Source organism: Pinus tabuliformis, chromosome 9, assembly GCF_031772625.1.
Source record: "Pinus tabuliformis cultivar Carrire ecotype Pingquan chromosome 9, CPIR1, whole genome shotgun sequence".
Classification (NCBI taxonomy): domain Eukaryota; kingdom Viridiplantae; phylum Streptophyta; class Pinopsida; order Pinales; family Pinaceae; genus Pinus; species Pinus tabuliformis.
In genome coordinates, this window is record NC_142307.1 from 1671015028 (window position 1) to 1671036240 (window position 21213).

A 21213-nucleotide genomic window follows, 5' to 3' on the forward strand; every position below is an offset into this window, starting at 1 on the left:
TCTGTACAATGTGGGAAGGAATTAATTGCTGAGTAATTAAGAACTTAAATTCATAATTATTTTTGGGTAAATTTACCGCAGGCATATGACTTTATCGCGCTTCATGCAAATGACAAGATGAAAGAAATGCAAATGACAAGATGAAAGAAATGAAGAACTTTAGCACAGAATTTTTTTGGATTTATTTGATTTCGAATCATGGAAATGCAAAAAAAAAAAAAAAAGGAAAAGTGTGGCACATAAATTCATTGTGGCACATAAATTCATGACAGAAAAATGCTAAAAATTCAGACCAATAAAGAATAGAATGAAAATCTTAGGGCATCAACAAAAATGATACACACACCAAAAATTACAATACACGCACCCAAAAAAATACGAACGGCCCTAACCAAAAAAAATAAAAATAGTTATCTGAGCAGTAGCATAGGGAAGAGCGGGAGACATCCCTGCTGCCTTTTCTCTATAGAAAACTGTCCTTTCCGCATCAACTACTGGTTGGACAGAGACGGCAATAGAGAAGCCCAGAAAGATAATAGCTGCGAACATGGATCCCAAAGCATTGAATATATCTTGTTGCTTCTGCCTGCAAACAACATCCAACCACACATAAGAATTGGATCGTTTTGTCCACATCGAACAACACATTAGAATTGGAGAAAGTAATGTTTACATGTTCCGGTCAATTCTGCAAAAAATAGAGCCAAATATTAGGGCGCAGCAAAAGGTGAAAATGAGTCGAACGGTGTAAATGAGTCGAACGGTGTTGTACTGAGGATTTCACCAATACGACCAGTGCTGCTTCCAGAAACAAGCCATGGTTTGAACGACAAAGGATTGACCAAATTGCCGTTAGAAACACAAATCCTTTGAGTCCGGGGTAGGTTGGCTGAGTCCCTGAATGAGAATTTTATTATGCCTGTGCAAAAAATAACGATACATTTCGTTTTCAGTCACATGAATAAACCCACATACATAAAACACAAAAATGCGGGCATTATTGCTAATGGATCTCTAAATTATAAGTCAAAAAGATAATAAATTGGGATAAATAAATAAGAAAACTTCCTTTTTTCGGAAGAAAAAAAATAGAAATATGTTTTATTAGATGTGAAGATTGTTTTATATCAGCTTATATCTATGGCAGGCTTTGCCTTAGCTGCATTTTAAACTTCGTACATATAACCAAAAAAATTAATCACTGATATATCAACAGAATATTAACAAAAAACAGTAACAGTAATCTTGTAGTCTAGGTCACAAACCTTACCATAACTTGCGCCCTTCCATAGCTAATTTCCCCCGGTGACTGAGGTTACACGATAATAGACTGCCTGTTCTGGACGATAGAATCCAACCGCTGGTCGAAAGAAAGAATCAACCCAAGCTTGGGATGGACAATAAACTGGCTTGCTGACTTGTAGATAGCACTAGAGTTGCATGCATGAAGATAGACATATGTGGCAGATACCCAACTGCACTTTGGATAAAACGAACTTTGGATAAAATGAAGGCAAGTTTGTGTCAGTGAATTATATGTAGTTTGGATATAAAAAATAGATCAATGTGTTTAGAAAAGCCCCCCATATTCTTTTTCAATTAAGATCCATGCAACATGTTTATCTTTTGTCCCTAGACATTTGGGATCGACATAGATAAACTTCCCAATGGCATTCCCAATCATAGCTAAGGTTTGTTTGGACCACAATTCAATGGGTAGGCCTGGAAGCTTTACCCAAATATAGTTATTTTGTGGAGTGGATCTTAAAGGATTGAAACTTATGTACCATTTATGCAAGGCAAGAAAGCTTTTATCCTGAACCCAGGGGAGAGAGAAAATCATTTCAAGGTCTTGTTCTTTTAGGAAATGGAAGTTGTACCAGTTGTTCATTAATCTGAACAATTGTAGAAATATACCCCAAGAGGGCATTCCATTTATCTCCAATCCAAATCCTAAACTGACCATCCTCCATAGATGGAAAGTGCACGCTTCTGAAGACTTACTATCCTGTCCAATAGGAAAGAACTATCCAAATGCACGGCAGAGGGGGGAGATGAAGTTTTAGTAGGACGTTGTTTCCCACTACTAGGCTGATAGCAAGATTCGTCATTAGGTCTACCTGGATTGGGAATGAAAGGTTGAAGAATAAGACTTTTTGTCACCAAAGATTTCCAATTCACCTTCGATGATGACCCACCACCTTTTTGTTCAGCATCCATGGTTTCTCGTACCGTGGTCAATGTGAAAACACGTCCATACGTCCATTGCTGTAGAAAGGAAACTACTAGAATTGTGAGGATAGGATAGAAAATTTTAAAATATGAACTGAAGAGACCGATGGAGATCAATGGAGATCAATGCTGACAGTCTGATGGATACTTATAAAGAAATGCAATGTACCTTAATATCTCGACACATATTAAAATTAACTCATGGGGATATACGAGGAATGGCGGCCTACGAAAAAGAAAAGAGAAGACCAAAGGCATGTGATATGCCTTGACCAAAATGAGAAAAGATCTACTAGGATGGCATTGATTCTAACATCCATAATAAATGGAAGAGTCACTATGACAGAGGGATCCATATTGACGGCTATCAATAAGTAATAAGATTAATATCCCTTAAGTTGGTAGGTGAGAGGGATCAAAAATTCGAATTGCGACTACAGACACCGAGAGGGAAATCACCCTCTAAATCAAGAGAGATAGAATAGCGGACCTTCGGAGAACTATGGCGATTCAGGGAAAATAATGCAGCAACAATAACAATGGCCACATTTACACCACCATGGCCCAATTTTGATACCAAAATCTGAACATGGTTTTGATAGAACTATATAATTTTTAATGTTCAGAAAGGGAGCCCAAATACGACTAATGAATAATGACCATATGAAAGTTCTCAGACAAAGGCCTCACAGCCGAAGACCTTGTGATCCCGTTGATTTTGCCATAGCAATTAATTTAGGTGGGTTTTATATGTTTTCACATTCAGGAGCGCATACAATCGGAAAAACCGACTGCCAGTTTTTCAGCTACCGCCTTTACAACTTCACATCGACAGGGGACGCGGATCCGACAATCAATACGGCATATCTGAGTGATCTTCAATCGCAGTGCCCTTCGGGTGGTGACGGATCGAAGAGAGTTGATTTGGACAAGGGAAGCTCCACGACATTCGATGCGACTTTCTTCAGCAACGTGAGAGATGGGAACGCTGCCCTTGAATCAGATCAGAGGCTTTGGGGAGACAATTCCACCAAACCTTTCGTGCAAAACTACGCAGGAGGGGCGAGCTTCGCGGCGGCTTTCACAAAATCTATAGTGAAAATGAGTAACATTGGAGTGAAGACTGGCACGGATGGTGAGATTCATAAGGTCTGCTCCGCAGTTAATTAGATAATCATACAGACGATGATAGATCGTAGGTTTTTACATTCTATGAATAAGATTGCAACCGACCGTGAACACGCAGAATGCAAGCTGCACCATTTATGAATATTTTTATATTTTCGTCATTAATGAAATGTCTGTCGTAAACCAAATTACGTGATGAGCATTACAAAAATTTGGAGTATTGATATTAATATACGTGTGCGGTACGTGATTTTTCTGCAAATCAGCCATCCTGTTAAATTTGCAAACCGTACATTAACAAATACTTCGATTAAACAAAGAAAATCACGTGTGCAAACCGTCCATTAACAAATACTCCGATTAAACATGAGTATGCTCGAGGGAGAGAGAGGGCAAGAGTAGTGAAAGGTTTTGAGCTCACTCCCAATTCTTGAATAACAATTTTGATGCATATGTCGCATTCAAAATGTTCGAAGACTTCAGATTGATAAGCATATCTTGCTTTTTAATTTTGATTAAATTAGAAAACGTACGTGATAAATTATTAATAATAATTCTCGATGCATATCTGGCCATAAAAATGCTTGAAGACTTTAAAGTGATCTGGATTAACCTGCTTTTTATTTTTGATTAAATTATAAAACGTATGATAAATTCTTAATTAAAAGAGTTAATATTATAGAATAAGTATATAACTTCACTGATAAACAGTTGAAATCCGAATCTGAAATTCGGGACGTATATGAATTCATAATCTTTAGAGATGCTATATATATTCTTGCAAAACTAAACTCATATATTCTAAACTCATATATTCTGTAAGTTCCATTACACAGAATAGGCGAAGAGAAACGGCTCTTTATCAACTAAAATTGAGAGAAAGAAAAACGATATCACTAACTTTTAAAATGCGTAGCCGAGGAGAGCAGAGCACCGAATAGCTTGAGAAACGCCACTAGCCCGAAACCAATCATAGCAGCTCCCAAAGAGTTGATGATAGAAAAACTTCCTTTTACATAACTGAAACTAGAATATATTGATAATCGGAAGCACCTCCCTATGACCCTCCCTATGAAGCACCTCCCTATGACCCTCCCTATGACCAGGATATCAGAAGGATGCAGAGAGACCGAAAACTTGTCTACAAAGAGCCGAAAAGCTAAAAAATTTAGGTAGAATACTAGAAAACGAAAGGAAGAAAGCCTTCCGTGAAACAAATGTGAGCCAAGACATGGAGGGAGCACTCAGGACTCCCCGCGCAGAGGAGAAAAGAACCAAAACCAAAGAAGTATCAGTGAGCTAATATAGCAAGTACATGGGGAGATGACAAATGGTTCGAAGCGCCTTACATGCAAGCTAATGCACCAGGAGCTGACAGGTGGAGCCTCATGCATGTAGCCATAGAAACCTACTATAAGCTGACAGAATGCTAAGTGAAGCACAGGTGCGATATACACAGAAGTGTAGACTCCCTGAAGACACGTATAATCGGCTAAGGTTTCGCACAGACATATCACCCATTTCAAAGTGTATGAGGCTCGCTGGTTGGATGCCAGAGCAGAGATCACTAGTTGGTCGCCAAGGCGATGCTCTCTCCGGCGGCTCGCCCCTTCGACCGATGAAAATATGGTATAGTACATGTTAATAAAGTTATATTTAGTTTGGATATAAAAATCTTTTGCACGAGAAAACCTTGGATAGCAGAAAAGTTGAATATCTTTTGCACCTGAAAACTTTGGATATCAGAAAAGTTTGCCCCAAGGACATGCAGAAGAGGTACCAAAAACTTAGGATATCTTACTTTTACCCGTCTTGAAACCTGCGAAGCCCGCAATAAGACCCTCAACTTTGTTGGCCAATCAGCAATTACATAATAAATTTTATATTATTTTTTAATATGAAAACTTTGGTTAAAATTGTGATGTATAGCAATATTTTTTGGTCAAACAAGAAATTAATAGGCAGTCAACGCAGGATCGATTGCTAAGAGTCCCAGGCAGGGACTAATAAATAATACTCACCGTCGAACCATTTCCAAATAAGTGATGTTATTGTATAATTACCATGATAAAACCAACCAAAACAGGCCGCTATAAAAAATCGAAAATAACCAAACATTCCATTTATAATTAAATAAAATATATAAATAAGTGTGTGTCACTGGTCACATTGGTTGCAAGTAACCCCTTGTATGATAATAATATCAAGAGAAACCCCACAGAAGGCTACCATTGCCAAAATTAGATTTTTGTAAAATGGCGAAAACGAGAAGGGAAACATCTTTGCTACTTGATTTAGCAAAGATATAAATTTGGAAGAGAGAGAAGAAGAAGGAAGTACTAATAAAAAGAAAAAAAAAATGAAGATCTAGGTATTATTCATTCATTATTCTCTTTATTCTCTCTTTCATTGGTTGATCTCGGTTTTGTGCCTGCGTGAGATTAGATTTTGTGCCTCCGTTTGTGTAGTGGAAGAGAGGGAGGGTGAAAATCTTGGAATCATGTTAATTAACAGATGCTGGGTCTCACTTCTTACATCCAAATAAATATTTTGCTAAAGTATCCTTTGCTTCATTTTGGGTTCATAAGAAAAACCCTTGGAAGGGTGGGTCGTCTCGAAAGGGAGGGCGTTATTATAAGAAACACAACAAAAATGAGGAGTGTTGTGAGAATCAATGGCACTATTTCGATTCCATCTAGTGTTCAGAAAATCATACCAGATATAAAAGAAACATCAAGGAATCACTCAGATGAGGAGATATACAATATGGATCCCAATGAGATGACCCAACCACTACTCTAAGGTAAGCCCTGTAGGTTTGGTTTCTATTTGTTTTCAGTATTTGGGTTTTGGTTTAATTTTTTGCACCATAATTCCTCATTATCTCACCATGAAATCCAAGATAAAACCCAAACTATGTGGAAAATAAGGTTTATTGTAGTGTTCATATTATAGGTTTCTAGGTTGTCGTGGAGCCAACTTCTGCAGTAAGAATAGAAAGCACAAGTGTGTCCCACAAGTTAAGGGGTTTTAAGTTTTGAAGCAAAGAAATTGTTGGGATAGTTTGTACCACATAGTCACTCATACTATATTAGTGGGATTTGAGTTTAACGTGGAATTATGAATTATTTTTGGATCATGATCTGGATTAGAATCGTAAAGGTTTGGAAATTGTTTTCCCCCTACTCCATCACTACCCCATGACACTTTCCCACAACTATAAAACTGATGGATTTGTTTACCAGAATTTACTAATTCTTATTACTTGAAATCTTTCCACTATTGAAATTTTGATAGTTCGTTTGTCAATTCTTTAGTGAACTTGAAATATGTTTGTGCATAAGTTTCAATTTGTGCAAACATTTTATAGACTTCAATTGTCAATTCTTTAGCTAACTTGAAATATTTTTATGCATAAGTTTCAATTTGCACAAACATTTTACAGACGGCATAAATCTATATAAATTTGTATGTTTGTGTAAAAATCAATGTGAACCTTGAGAACTTAATCACGTATTGGTTACATTTTCTCAGAGTTGGAAAGTAATGTTTTTTTGTTGTTCTATTATTTAATGGGAATTTTTTTGCTTTTCCTATTATTTCAGTATATCATTTGAACAAATGGTTATTCAGTGATGTTTATTGTTGTATTTGTTATTAAAAGCTGAGACATAGTAAGTTGTCTATAATGCAAATCCTTTTTCACAAATTTAGGAGGAAGTTAGAAAAGCTTAAACAAGTGAGCTCCCTTTCATTTAAAAAATTTACAGTTTTTGGAACATATATATTTTTGAAGAAATTCACATTTGCCCCTTGTGTAAATCAAATGCATTGTTAATGATTTTTGTTTAAATGGTAGCTAATTATATTGAAGTCTATGATCATCTATAAGTAGGTGTTTGTAATATTTCTTGAAAAATAGAATGTTGACATAATCACAAGTCAATTAGAATTTTGGGCCTAAGAAGTTTGACTATTGGAGAGATGCATTCAATGCTAACCATTATATTGGAAATATGTTGGCTGAAAACGTATATCCAACAATGTTAGATTGAATGAAATATTTTTCATAGGAGAATTATTGCAGTATCATCCTCTATAAACTGCCTTCTTACATTAATGATTATATCATCCATATATTCAAGAGACAGATACAAAAATGCTAAATAATTGACGAGATAATGGACATAGTACAAGATAGTGTATTTATTTATGTATGTGTAGGTGAAGGGGCATACTTATTTTAAAAGGTATGATAGATAATAATGTTTACATAACAACATATATGATTATCAATTCAATGAATTACATGTTTCTCTCTTTTGGAGATGCTCCAGCCTTAAAGCATACAAGGAAGCAAGACCCAAAAACACTTGAAACTTGGAATTGTACTTGTGCATTTTAGGTGCATGGATCCAACCAAGATCTACTTTTATTGGAATTATTTGTTGAGAAAGGTTTTGAATGAATCTTGTTGCAACTTGCAATATAATTGTGTATGTTGTTGTTGATATGGTTTCAAAGAAAAATCAGATTCTTTAAAATGTATGTAAATTGGTGCCTATTTAGATGTCAATAGGTTGTCTTATTAAGGTGATGACTTTTGTGATTAGGATGGTAAGGTTTGTCTAGAGGACAATTTTCTTTATCTTAGGTTCAAATTAATGACATTCATCTTTAGTTTCAAGTTTTGTAGTCATATGTCCAACAATTGCTTTAAATGATTTACCAATCGATAATATTTCATTAGGAACAATAGATTGATCTTCAAATTCAATCATAATCATAGATTACACTTTGAATTTTGAAGAAGGGTATTTCTTGTTTTTAATCATTTGATTTTGATTTTCACGATGAGCGATTTGTTTTTCTTTTGTTTCCTCTGGATGATATTTAATATTTTTCCTTGTGATATTCTTATTGGAAATTCTCAAATTTGTACCGAAACCATCATTTGACAAATTGTTATAAAAAATTCCAAATTTGTACCAAAATTACTCAATTCCTTTATGAAAACTAAAGCTTGGGTCTATTCCTCGAAAAAAAGAGGGCTTGTATTGGGGATGGACATGGACATAGGTTATGCAACATCTACCTTGCTTGAGAATATTTCAAGATCTATGCTTAGAACTTAAATTTGACATTGCATTCAATTTACAAATTTTCCTTCAATTTCTTCTTCATCACTTTCAAATGGAGGACCAAAAATGCTTTCTTCTTGAATCGTTTGATCAACTTTAATGTCTAGGGCCTTCGTCAACATGATGAAAATTTATTTTTTTCAACATGGGGACATATAACTTCCTTCGCAACCTTCCCTTGCCAAGATTCTCCAGTTAGCCTTTGTAATCCCATTTAGACTTGAAGAAAACAATATCTTCACGGTATCCTCATACGAGAGGCCAAGAACCAATCATGCCAAGTATACCAAGGGTGGACAATAAGAGTCCTAACATATTTATAATGCAAACCATTCAAGTGAAGATCTACAATGAGTCATAAGAAAGGAGAATAATTTTAGAGGCAATAAATATGGTACATACAATTGGGAATATTTGCCAATAATTTTTCTTCAAAATTGATTTATAACTTGTAGATGTAGATTTCAGCAGGTCAAATTGTTTTAGTGAGCTTCTAATAGTAGGATGTTGTTAAAATTGGAAACTAGGTCCATAATCCATGTGGGTCATCTTAGTTATGGAAGATGATATTTTTCTTGGATTCCTCTTGTCGAGAGGTGTAGGATTGATCCAAAGATCCTCTGATTTCGACATGTATTCATGGAGATATGAATTTATTTGTGTTATGGGACAATTTGTAAAGGTCGGCCAGCAACCAAATTTCCCCCACATGTGCTCAACGTTTTAGTATAAAAAGAGGTGGCTTGTTAGTCATATGTACAGACTCTTCTTGTGATCCCTTCCTCTCCACTTATCTTTGGGTTTTGGTGGGAGGAGAGATCCTAAGAGTCAATGGTATGCTAATGGTGAAGGCTCTATGCTATCATAGGAGATGGTAAATCTCTACGTTGTCATTCAGGAAAAACGTTATCTTAACCTTAAGAAGCCTTAATGATACCCCATGGAGAAGCCCTAGAATAGGCCTAAACGTAGTCAAGAATGTTGCCCTAGACACAGTCAGGATGATGCCCTAAACGCAGTCACAATGTTGCCCTAAACACAGTCAAGAATGCTGCCCTAAATGCAATCAAGAATGCTTCCCTAGACATAGTCAGAATGTTGCCCTAAACGCAGTCACAATGTTGCCTAAAACACAATCAAGAATGTTGCCCTAGATGCAGTCAAACTTCTACCCTAAACGCAGTCACAATGCTGCCCTAAATGAAGTGTAGAATGTTGCCCTAGACACAGTCAGAATGTTGCTCTAAACATAGTCATAATGCTGCTCTAAACATAGTCAAGAATGCCACCCTAGACGGAGTTAGAATGCTTCCATAAACGTAGTCAACAAGAAGACCTTAAATTTGTTCTAGGCTATAGTTTGAGGAGGGTCTTCATGCGCCCTAAGCTGTTGTCCTAATTTGCAGTCTCAAGTCTTAACCCAACCAAGAGAATGAGAAGTATAAGCCATAGTACTAGCTGTCAAAGAGAATACCAAACACTTCCTAAATAGAGTCCATGGAGAGGATCATATTAGCCATTAGACATTGTAAGTCTATGCAACAATAAGGCTAATAGGAAGTCATTGGGTAAATATAGCTGGGTTTCATTGCTATTGGGTTAGGCCACAGACCATAGCTAGTAGCATAGAGGACTAAAGTTTGATATGAAAACATATTTAGGTGTAGCACAATGGACAGTATGGTGCAACACATGACGTAATAAGATGCATATTGGTTGTATCAACATGGTTGTATTGACAATATGTTTAGTATACTTGGATGGGTACAACATGATAAATGTAGTGACTAGTGTGGGCAGCATGGATGCAATACTATGTTGCACAATGGTACAACATGGTGACGATGGGCATGTAGACATAGTGGTAACATGACGCATTACAACAGCTTGTTGGTGATGAGTACAACAGTCATGTAATGGTGCAGCATAGTGCACAACAATGGGTACAGTCATGATTGGGTGTAGCTCAGTGCTAAGAGCAGTTGAGTGAATGGGTGCAACACAATGATGGGTGAAGCACAATAATGAGGTGTAGGATGGTGATGGAGTCACCTTGGAGGATCAAGATGCCTTCACTTGAGTCCAGATAACCTACGTCATGTGACATCTTCTTTGAGAAGATATTTGCTCTTATTTAGGTAAGTCAAAATGTTGACTTATGATGTATATGTACTATCTCTCTCTCTCTTTGTTGAACTATTGAAAAACATATAAGAAGGATTGATCAATGCTTTCCCCACATTGGGGTTTGTCCTTGGCTGGTGCCACATCTTATGTCCTATTGTCTTGGCTTGTCTTATGTGATTTATGTTTATGTTATATCTGAATTTCACTATCATGCTAAATGTGATGTCTAATTTGGAATTGATATTGAGCTAATATGGAAAATTGAAGAAAAAATTCTATCAGAATAGAAAATACCCAAAATTAAGATGGTATTAGAGCTGAGGTGAAGAAAAATACCAACCAAGAGTGAAAGAGCAATCATCGAAGATAATTGGAAAGGAAAAAAAGCCTTAATGGGTTCCTCATCCCTCTTCAAATTCACCAAGGTTGAAGTCAAAGCTGAGGATATTATCCGATTGGAGCAGTGAAAGCATCTGATGGCCTACCTAAAGATCACTTCAATGTGAAGTCCAGATCTAAGGGTGGAAGGAAAGGTAGGTTCCTTGGTTGGAATAAGTTCGTCCATTATGTGAACAAGTGTTTGAATGGTAGGGACACATCACTTGATGATGATAACAATCATTCCAGGGACATATTCAATTATTGAAGGAATCACAGTTAATGCAGGTCATTAATGAAATGTCTAACTCTTCAAAGAAAGCAAGGAACTCGAGGTATGAGGAATCAAATGTTGTTTTTGATAAGGTAAAGAAGTATTTCTCCACTACTTCTCCTTGAGACTTCTTGGGAATCTGGCTTATTGATTTTAGTGCTTCAAGGCACTTCATCGGATAGAATGAAGCTCTCTCTAATCTGGTAGACATGGAAAAAATCGTGGGGATTATAGTTGGAGTCAATGCCACCTATCCCGGGAAGGGTGTAGGGAATGTTACCCCTGAATTGAATGAGGGAAACACGATTCATTTACAAGAAGTTCTTTATGTACCTAATCTCAAGATGAACCTGGTGTCCATTTCAGTAATGGAAGTCAAAGGTTTCAAGGTGGCATTCATCAATGGAAAGGTATGTGTTTGAAAATGGAATTTTTAAAGATGATTTTATTATTGGGTTCAAGGTTAGCAATTTGTATTAAGTTGTAGGAAGTCCATTGGGGACCATGTCAGTTAACACATCTCTTATATAGCACTGAAGATATACTTATTATGGGGCCCTACTCGATGTGAGTCAGATTGTGACAGGGATTCCTCAATTCAGGAAGGGCATGAGGGTGCATGTCTGAGATGTACCGCAGGAAAATCTTACAAGGGGACCATTCCCCTCATGTAGCAAGTCCACAGGTTTGGAAAAACCCGAGGGGTTTGAGATTCATGATCAAGAATCTCATGTATGCAGGTTGAAGGAATCTCTCTATGATTTGGAGCTAACACCTCGGATTTGATATGAGAGGATTTATAGTTGCCTGATGACACTGAGATTCACTAGGAGTGACGTTGATCCGAAATTGATCTAAGATAATTAATAAGGTATTAGAAGCTCATGTGCATTGATGTGCCTATGTTATTTTATGCAATGGATGGATAAGATTGGGAAAATACACATGCATTGAAGCAGTTAAAGAAAACATAACAGGAAAATATATAAACACAACAAGTTTAATAAGGAGTTCACCTGACACTCCTGGGCTACTTCTCCTGGTCCAGCCTTCAGTGTTGGCCTCTCTATTATTATTTGAAAGTAGTTTTTTACAACAGTGAGCTAAATTTGAGTCTCACAGAACATATATAGATTGACAAGACTGTACTTGGATCCCCCAAGTCTCTAGAGTACATAGACTCTCCTTACTAACTCTCAACCTCTATTGGTCACAGTTGTATGAGCCCAATCTAACACTCATACATGACAGGCATATACAAAGGAGTTCGCTTGAACCTCTCAAGCCTTTCTAGAGTACATAGACTCTCTAACTCTCTCTGGCTCTATCTTAACTCTGGCTCGATGTTGCCTTTACTTCTATAGGTCAGCTCGATTTCTTCTTTCTTCTCTCTACTCTTAGCTTTCTTAACATGCCTGCTTCTCTCTCTGCCAGTTCGTGGCGTTAAAGCCAATCTACTCTTTGACTATTCGTTTCCACTTCCCGGATTTCCGATTCCCCTTCCTCTATCTGTTTGAATCCCTCTGTTCTATGTAATCATCACTGTATAATGCCTCACAGGGAGGTGGCCACCTATTTCATAATGAAATAAGTGTCATTTCTCTTAGATGTTTTTGAAACGACTGTTTAATCCATTAACTCCAAGAATGCCTACGAAACACAACCTTCTGCCAATGCATCATCCACCTCGGACTTCAAATCTTATATCGCTCTTCTGGTTTACCTCGTCAAGTCTGGTTACCCATTAGAATGCATCTCTATCATTGATTTGGAGCCTCCAGATCCTGCAGTCATCATTCATATCGGGAGGGTAAGTAACGTGATGTTTACCTGTCCTATGTGATTGGTTTTCTCTCTCTTCTACTGGACACGTGGGACCCTTTGTGTGGCATCAGGCGGTGCTTGGTTGAAACTGCTTATCACTCGAAGCCTTTTTGATATTTTGTCGGTTTTTGTGGGACCTTGCTTCTGATGGAATCGATGCGATATCCATTGCATTTTATAACTTTTCGGGTCCAGGCGCTTGGGGCTTTTCCTTCTTTGAGGGGTTTTCCATGCGATATGATCTTAGTGACTTGTTGCTAATCACATATCAGAAACTACCCCTGTTTCTTACATTGACATCTGGTTCTGCTAATTTGTGGTAGCGCCTGTTACCATGGACTGACAGTCTGTGCGCTTGACCAAGGGTCCTCATTGCTCCGCTCTGTTCACAAATTGCAACTGTTTCGAGGATATCTTTGATAAGCTTGATTTTTATAAAGCTTTGAAACTTTGGCATGATTTTTAAAAGTTCATGAAAACATAGAGAGTGTTCTAGGATCTAATTTAGATCACAACCTTCCCACTAAAAAAGCTTTTGGACCACCAAAAGTTGGCTTTTAAGCATCAATCAAGTGAGGATATAGATTCCTCGCTTGCCCAATTTCTATCCATCTTGCACTGCCTGGTTTTGAACCCTTGAGTCCAATTCTGAGGTACTCAACATCCCCTCTATATGTTGTCCTTACCTTCTTGTCCAAAACTGTATCTTCCTGCAACTCATTGAGATATTCAGGCAATAGATCATCAATAGAAGGCAACTAGCTCTGCTCTTCGGGATCTTCAATCAATGAAAGTTCAAATAGTCTCAAGCTTTCTACATTAACTACTGAATAAATGTGCATGTAAGCTGGCAAATCAAGGCGAAAATCATTCTCACCAATTTTCTCAAGTATCCTGAAAGGTCCATACCTTATTGGCTTTAGCTTCTTACCTTCACCTTGCATTCTGTCTTTGCTGATATATAGCCAGACTTGATCACCAATGTGGAAACTATGCTCAGTTTGATGCTTATCATGCCTTGCCTTGTACTTGGCTTGGCTCTTTTCCAGTTGTTCCTATACTGCCTGGTGAATCTCTTGGATTTGTTCAATGAACTTGGTTGCCTTGTCCACATGACTTTGTCCATCAACCACTATGTCTTTACCAAAGAAAAAATCCAAGGGAGGCCTTGGTATGAAACCAAAATAGGTCTCAAAAGGAGATCTCTGTGTAGAAGAATGTTTAGCATGGTCGTAAGCATGTTGCACATAACACAAATGTTCATCCTAAAGCTTAGGATGCTTGTTGCAATATCCTCTAAGCAACTGGATCACTATCCAGTTGACCACCTTTGTTTGGCCATCTATTTGTGGATGAAAGGTTGTGCTCTTCTTTAGTCTAGTGTTCATCAATTCCCATAGACTTGACCAAAATTTCCCAACAAATTGGGAATCTCAATCAGATACAATGGAAGTGGGTAATCCAAAATGAACCCATACATGCTGAAAGAATAACTTGGCTATTTGTTCAGCTATAATTTGTTTTCTACAAGGTATTAAAATACACATTTCGCTGAACCTATCCACTATAACATATAACTAGACATGACCTTTTCTAGATTTAGGCAGTCCCCCAACAAAGTCCATGGAAACACTTTCCCAAGGATGAGAAGGAACTGGTAGTAGAGTGTACACGCCTAGTTTTATATTGTAGGGCTTGTTTTTAGCACACATGGTACATCCTATTACATATCTAGAAACTGTTTCATGCATTTTTGGCCAATAACAAAATCTTTGCAACTGTGCAACTGTTTTACTTACACCAAAGTGACCTGATATTAGAGAAGTGTGTGCTTCTCAAATTATCTTTACTCTTTCAGTTTGAGGAATGCATAACTTTCCAAAACGATACAAGAGTTAGTCCTTAACATGATAATCCAATTCTTTTACTTGTTTTCCATGACTTAAAGTTGCATATACATCTTTAGAATCTATATGTTGAGCATACTATTCAATGTAGCTTTCATGCGATACTGAATTATGCTTAAGTATAGTGGATGCATTCATGATTGATCTAGACAACATATCTGCAACTTTATTGTGTATGCCCTTATTATATCTGTTGACAAGATTAAACTGTTGTAGAAAACTCATCCACCTATAGTGTCTTGATTGTTGCAACTTAGTTTGTGAGTGTAAATATTGGAGTGGTTGATGATCAGTATGTGTAACAGTCTCTTTTCCCATTACACAATGTTTCCACTTTTTCACACTCTATACTAATGCATATAATTCCTTACCATATGTGGGATAATTAACTACTACAGAATTAAATGTCTCATAATGATAACATATGGGTTTACCGTGTTGCATCAACAATACCCTCATGGCATAGTCACTGGCATCGGTTTCAATCTCAAATGGTCTTTGAAGATCGGGCAATAATAGTACCAGTGTTGTACTAATATTTTCTTTTAGGGTGTCGAAGGCTTTCTTCTGTTTGCCTCCCCACTGAAACACCTTGTTAAATCATGTTAAAGCGTGTAAGGGAGTTGCAATCAAGGAAAAGTTAGCATTAAACTTTCTACAATACTATGCTACTCCTAGGAAGCTTCTAACTTCTGTAACAGATTTGGGTTTAGGCCAATTTATAATGACTACAACCTTAGAGGGATCTATATCCAATTCACCATCCCCTACAATATGACCCAAATAATTCAAAGATGTTTTTCCAAATTCAAATTTTGATAGCTTAGCATAGAGATTTTATCTTTTCAAAACATCTAGAGTCTGCTTTACATGCTTCAAATGTTCTTTCCATGTTTCACTAAATAAAAGAATGTCATCTAAATATACAATGAAAAAATCATTAATAAAAGACATGATCACATCATTCATTACTCTGATGAAAGTAGCATGTCCATTAGTTAAGCCAAAAGGCATAACTAACCACTCATACAATCCTTGCTTTGTCTTGAAAGTAGTCTTCCATGCATCTTGCTCTGCAACTCTGACTTGATGGTAGCCACTATGCAAGTCCAACCTGGAAAAGTAAACAACTTCTTTCAACTGATCTAATAGATCATCTATGCAAGGAAGGGGATAACGGTTTTTTATCATTATCTTATTCAATGCTCGATAATCAATGCAAATTCTCCTGAGCCATCTTTCTTTCTCACCAAAACAATTGGAGACCCACATGGTGATGTGCTAGGTCTTATGAGCCCTTTTTCAAGTAGCTCCTATACTTGCTTCTTGATTTTTGAATTCTCTAAAGCGACTAACCTGTGGCTATGATTGTTGTTTCATCCCATGAGTCTGACCCCAAATCCTTCTGAATAGCTGCAGAAATCTTCTTATTTTTTCCATCGTACTTCTTGGGTTTCAGCTCTGGATGCAGAATCTAGCAGCGTTCATCATCATGCCCATCCTTCTTTTAGTGAGTGTATGAAGGTTTGTTCTTTTTTACAACATTTGCCTTCCTCTCTTTCCATTTTTGCTTTCTCTTTTCCTTGTTCTTGCTTGCAGTGGGTTTTGATGATCCCCCAACTTCTGGGTTCACATTCTTGCCCCTAGCCTCTAGATTTGTAGCCCGAACACATACCTCATCTATGCTAGTAGGATTAAACATGAGAATGGTATGTCTCAAATAACTATGTAGACCACCTATATACTTCAGCAAAGTTTTAGGTGAGTCTAAATAAATTCCTAGAATCAAAGCTATTTTCCTGAATTCTTGGGTGTAACTTTGTACGCTTTTCCCTTTCAATTAGTGAAGAGTTTGCCAACTCATCATAGCTTGCTGCATATAAGCTAGTGGATAGAATTGCTTTTTAATTGCAAAAACAAATTCACTCTAGACATAAAGGATTTGACCATGCTTCTTCATGTCAGCTTGTGTCCTACCTTCCCACCATACCAAGGCAGTGCCTCCAAGGCATAGGCTGGTCAGCTGAATCTTAATTCTGTCTGAATCAATTCTCTACACCTTGAAATACACATCAATATGTCTAATCTAATTATCCAACTTCTCTGCATTAAACTCTCCATCATATATCGGCAAATCAAACTTAACATCTAATTTAATCAAAGGTGTCTTCTTTTTATTTCCAGGCCTATTGGGAGGTGTGGGAACTTTTTCTTCTTTCCTTTTTCCTTTAGAATGGTCATTGAGGAGAGTTTCTTCTGCTCATTTATCCTGTTTGGAGTTTGATGAATCTTCATATCTACCTTTCTTAAATTCTCTATACATTTCCTCTACCATGGCTCTCATGGTCATGAAACTATCCATGAACTGATGGTATGATTCCAAGGGAATTTCTTATGACATTTTCCCCCTAGTATAGACTCTACCAATTTCTGGATTAAATGTGGCCAATTCCCCTCCTCCTAGTTTAAGCTTTGATCTAGTTAGCATTCAACAAAAGAATCTAGCACAAGATTGTCTAACCTTAGCAACCTAGAGCTTTGATACCACTTGATCCAAAATTGATCTACAACAATTAATAAGGTATTACAGACTCATGTGCATGGATGTGCCTATGCCATTTTATGCAATGGATCGATAAGATTGCGAAAATACATAGGCACTAAAGAAGTTAAAGAAAACACAGCAGGAAAACATATAAACACAAGAAGTTTAATAAGGAGTTCACTCAACACTCCTGGGCTACGTCTCCTGGTCGAGCCTTCAGTGGTGGCCTCTCTATTATGTTTTCAAAGCAGAGTTTTTACAAATTTGAGCTCAATCTGAGTCTCACACAATAAATATAGATCAACAAGACTATACTTGGATCCCCCAAGTCTCTAGAGTACACGGACTCTCCATACTGACTCTCGACCTCTATTGGTCATAGTAGTATGTGTTGGAAATAATATTGAGGGTGACGGGGGTGAATCAGTATTAACAAGTCAATAATATTTCATTTCCATAATCAGATTCATATATAGTACTTCAGTTAATGGAACTTGTGTGTATACGCAACTGTATTTAAGGCAACTAGCGTATATCCTACAAACTTATGATTCAGTTAATTTATCACATGTTGATCTTTACTCATTGCATCAGAACCTTATAAACAGTAACCAGGTGTAGTAAAATAGAACAAAGAATCACACACATGAACACAAGATATCAGGTGGAAACCCAATGTGGGTGAAAACCACTTGCTATAATCATCTCTATCTTCTTTTTAATAACAAACTTCTTTTTACAATCTTTGTACTGGTGCAGTCTTATACTAGTACACAAGCTTCTACCTGCAGAAGGCTATAACCTTCTGCCATTCTCCAGCTTCTCCTGGAAGGGAGCTACAACCCCCTAGCTCTTGTACTAGCTGATATGTTTATTAGTACGTAGGTGCTGGCCTACAGAAGGCTACAACCTTCTCTTTTCTTCCAGGGACCATGTTTCATAAATTTTTATATTGGATCCATCATTAACATCATTCAAACATCAAATACATTTGCAACAATCAATCTCCTTTGCACCAACCACAACTAAATCAATCAATCACTTTTTAGAATGTTGTAACCAGAATACAGTGACTAGAAAATAGTAACCAGAATCTAGAACACTGTAACAACAACCAGAAGTAGCTAAAGCATATTTTATGAGGTATATGCTACTTCAATATGTCGAATCTACATACATGTGCACTTTTCTCAAGGCGAACCTGCATACAGATCTGCACATCAAATTTAAGATGTATATGGTGTTTGGATATCCAGAACCGGCATGTATATGTGCCTTTTCTAAGGTGAACTTGTATACAGATCTATAAATGATGACACAATTCCAGACTTCAGTCATACCTAGATCGTCATAATAATAGTCTACAACATGTGCCATTTATTCAGATAAAAGATCAAAACACACAAAGATACTTCACTTCAAGCCTTAAGATCTTAACCCATCATTAGATCTTATCCTTCATCAAGCACTAAGGTTCATCCTTGATTCAGATCCATCTATGCACCATAACCAAATAACCTGTATTCTAGATCTTTCTCTTCCTTAGATAGTTAATAAATGAGTGCCTTTACCATTGATCTTCTCCTCCTTTTATAATCGTAGGCCTTACTCAATACCATGGACCAAAACCACTTAGAACCAATACCTTGGACCAAATACCTGGGGTCAACACTTCAGACAGGATACCTTAGACCAATACCATGGATCAAAATACCATGAACCAAATACCACAGACCAAAACTAAGTTTTCCAACATGTACGCGCCTTTCCTTCCATGAAAGTGCGTGTGTATGCCATACGTGCCTTTTGGTCTACGAACCTGTGTGTACACACTCCTTGGTCAATGAGGAACCTGCATATACCCCTCTTTCTTAATTCTGAGAGTTTGAATTGTGATCTGTCATCTCAGTGAGTTTCCATCGAGGACAACACCTGTGTCATAATGCCAACAATCTCCCCCTTTGGACTTGATGGCAACCCAAAGTCACTCTCCCCCTTTTTCATCAAGGGAAAAGGGTTATACTCACCCTGAGTACATGTTGAATGCTCTAATATGCTGAAGAGTACTGATTGAGCTCCATGCTCAAGTCCATGCTCCCCCTGAAAATAAGCAAGGTCTGCAAAAAGATGTTCTAAAAGAAGAACATGACTATATACATCATAAATAACCTTTCTATCACCAATGAATCATACATACCTCCATCTCCCAACCAATTGGGGATATACCAAGTTTGACTCATCCACCCAACCAAGTGGGGAAATACCAAATGTTTATACATGTCAAAACAAGAAGATTACATCATCCATCCCATGCATAGTGGGGAACCAAAATAGGTTGTTCCATGACCTTGACATTAAAAGGTATACATGACATAGAGACCAAATATCTGAAATAAGACCATGATAGTTATCAGCAACTATCATCAGTAGCATCCATCAATCACCATCTAGACTAGCAACCATGATCTGCCCCTGAACATTTTCCACCTGCATCAAAAACAATTGTGAATTTGTACCAAGATCTTCTAAGATAATGCCAACAATGCATTATTAGAAGTATATGCTCCCCCTATGCCATATGATCACTGTTAGACCCATATCAGACTCCTTTCATCCTGAGTCTGGCCCACGATTTTTTTTCAAACCAACATATATGTGACTCTATCCACAGAAACTGGTGTATGTACGTGGATACGCTTCATGGAACTCGTGTATAACCACTTTTCTCTGAAATAGATAAGTTTTAACTTTAAGATGATGCATCAACTATTCACAGCTTCTGTTTGAGATATTCAAGTGTCTCTCTAGGCAGTGCTTTGGTGAATATATCAGCAACCTCTTCTTTGGAGGGAACATACTCCAATTTCACGTTTTGTTCAAGCACTTGTTTTTGTAGAAAATGATATTTGATGGGTATGTGCTTGGTCTTGGAATGCATGACTGGATTCTTTGAAATACTGATTTCACTTGTATTATAACATAGAATGGAGATGGGTGGATTACATGTGATCTAAATTTCTTGCAATGTTTGCTTCATCCAAAGGAGTTGTGTGCAACAAGATGCAGCAGCTGCATATTCTGCTTCAGCTGTAGATAATGTAATTGAACTTTACTTCTTGCTGAACCAAGATACTAATCTCAAACCCATATAGAATGCACCACCACTAGTTGTTTTTCTGTCATCAATGCTTCCTGCCCAATTTTCATCTGTATATGCATGAAGTGTAAGATCTGTATCTATATGATACAATAAACCAAAATTTTGTGTTCCTTGAAGATATTTGAAAATCCTTTTGACTTCCTGAAGGTGTGATTACTTTGGATTGGCTTGGAATCTTCCAACTATTCCCACTGCATGCATGATGTCTGGTTGGGTACCTGTTAGATAAAACAGACTGCCAATCATGGATCTGTAGGTTGGTTGATGTACCGCTACTAATTCATCATTTGAGATGAAACTGCATCGATTACCATAGGGGTACATACTGGTTTAGAATCTTCCATGCCATATTTTTTCAAGGTTTGCATGAGATACTTGATTTTCTGACAGAAAAATACCATATTTCTTTTGTTGAACTTGTAGACCAAGAAAATATGTGAGTTCACCACGCAGGGACATTTCAAATTCTTGCTGCATTACCAAAGCAATGTTTTGAC

General features: G+C 37.2%; 1 pseudogene; it reads left to right on the top strand.

The window, feature by feature from the left end:
* Positions 1 to 2880: 2880 nt before the first annotated feature.
* On the top strand, positions 2881 to 3402 carry LOC149155308 (peroxidase 25 pseudogene; annotated as a pseudogene).
* The last annotated feature ends 17811 nt before the right edge of the window (positions 3403 to 21213 follow it).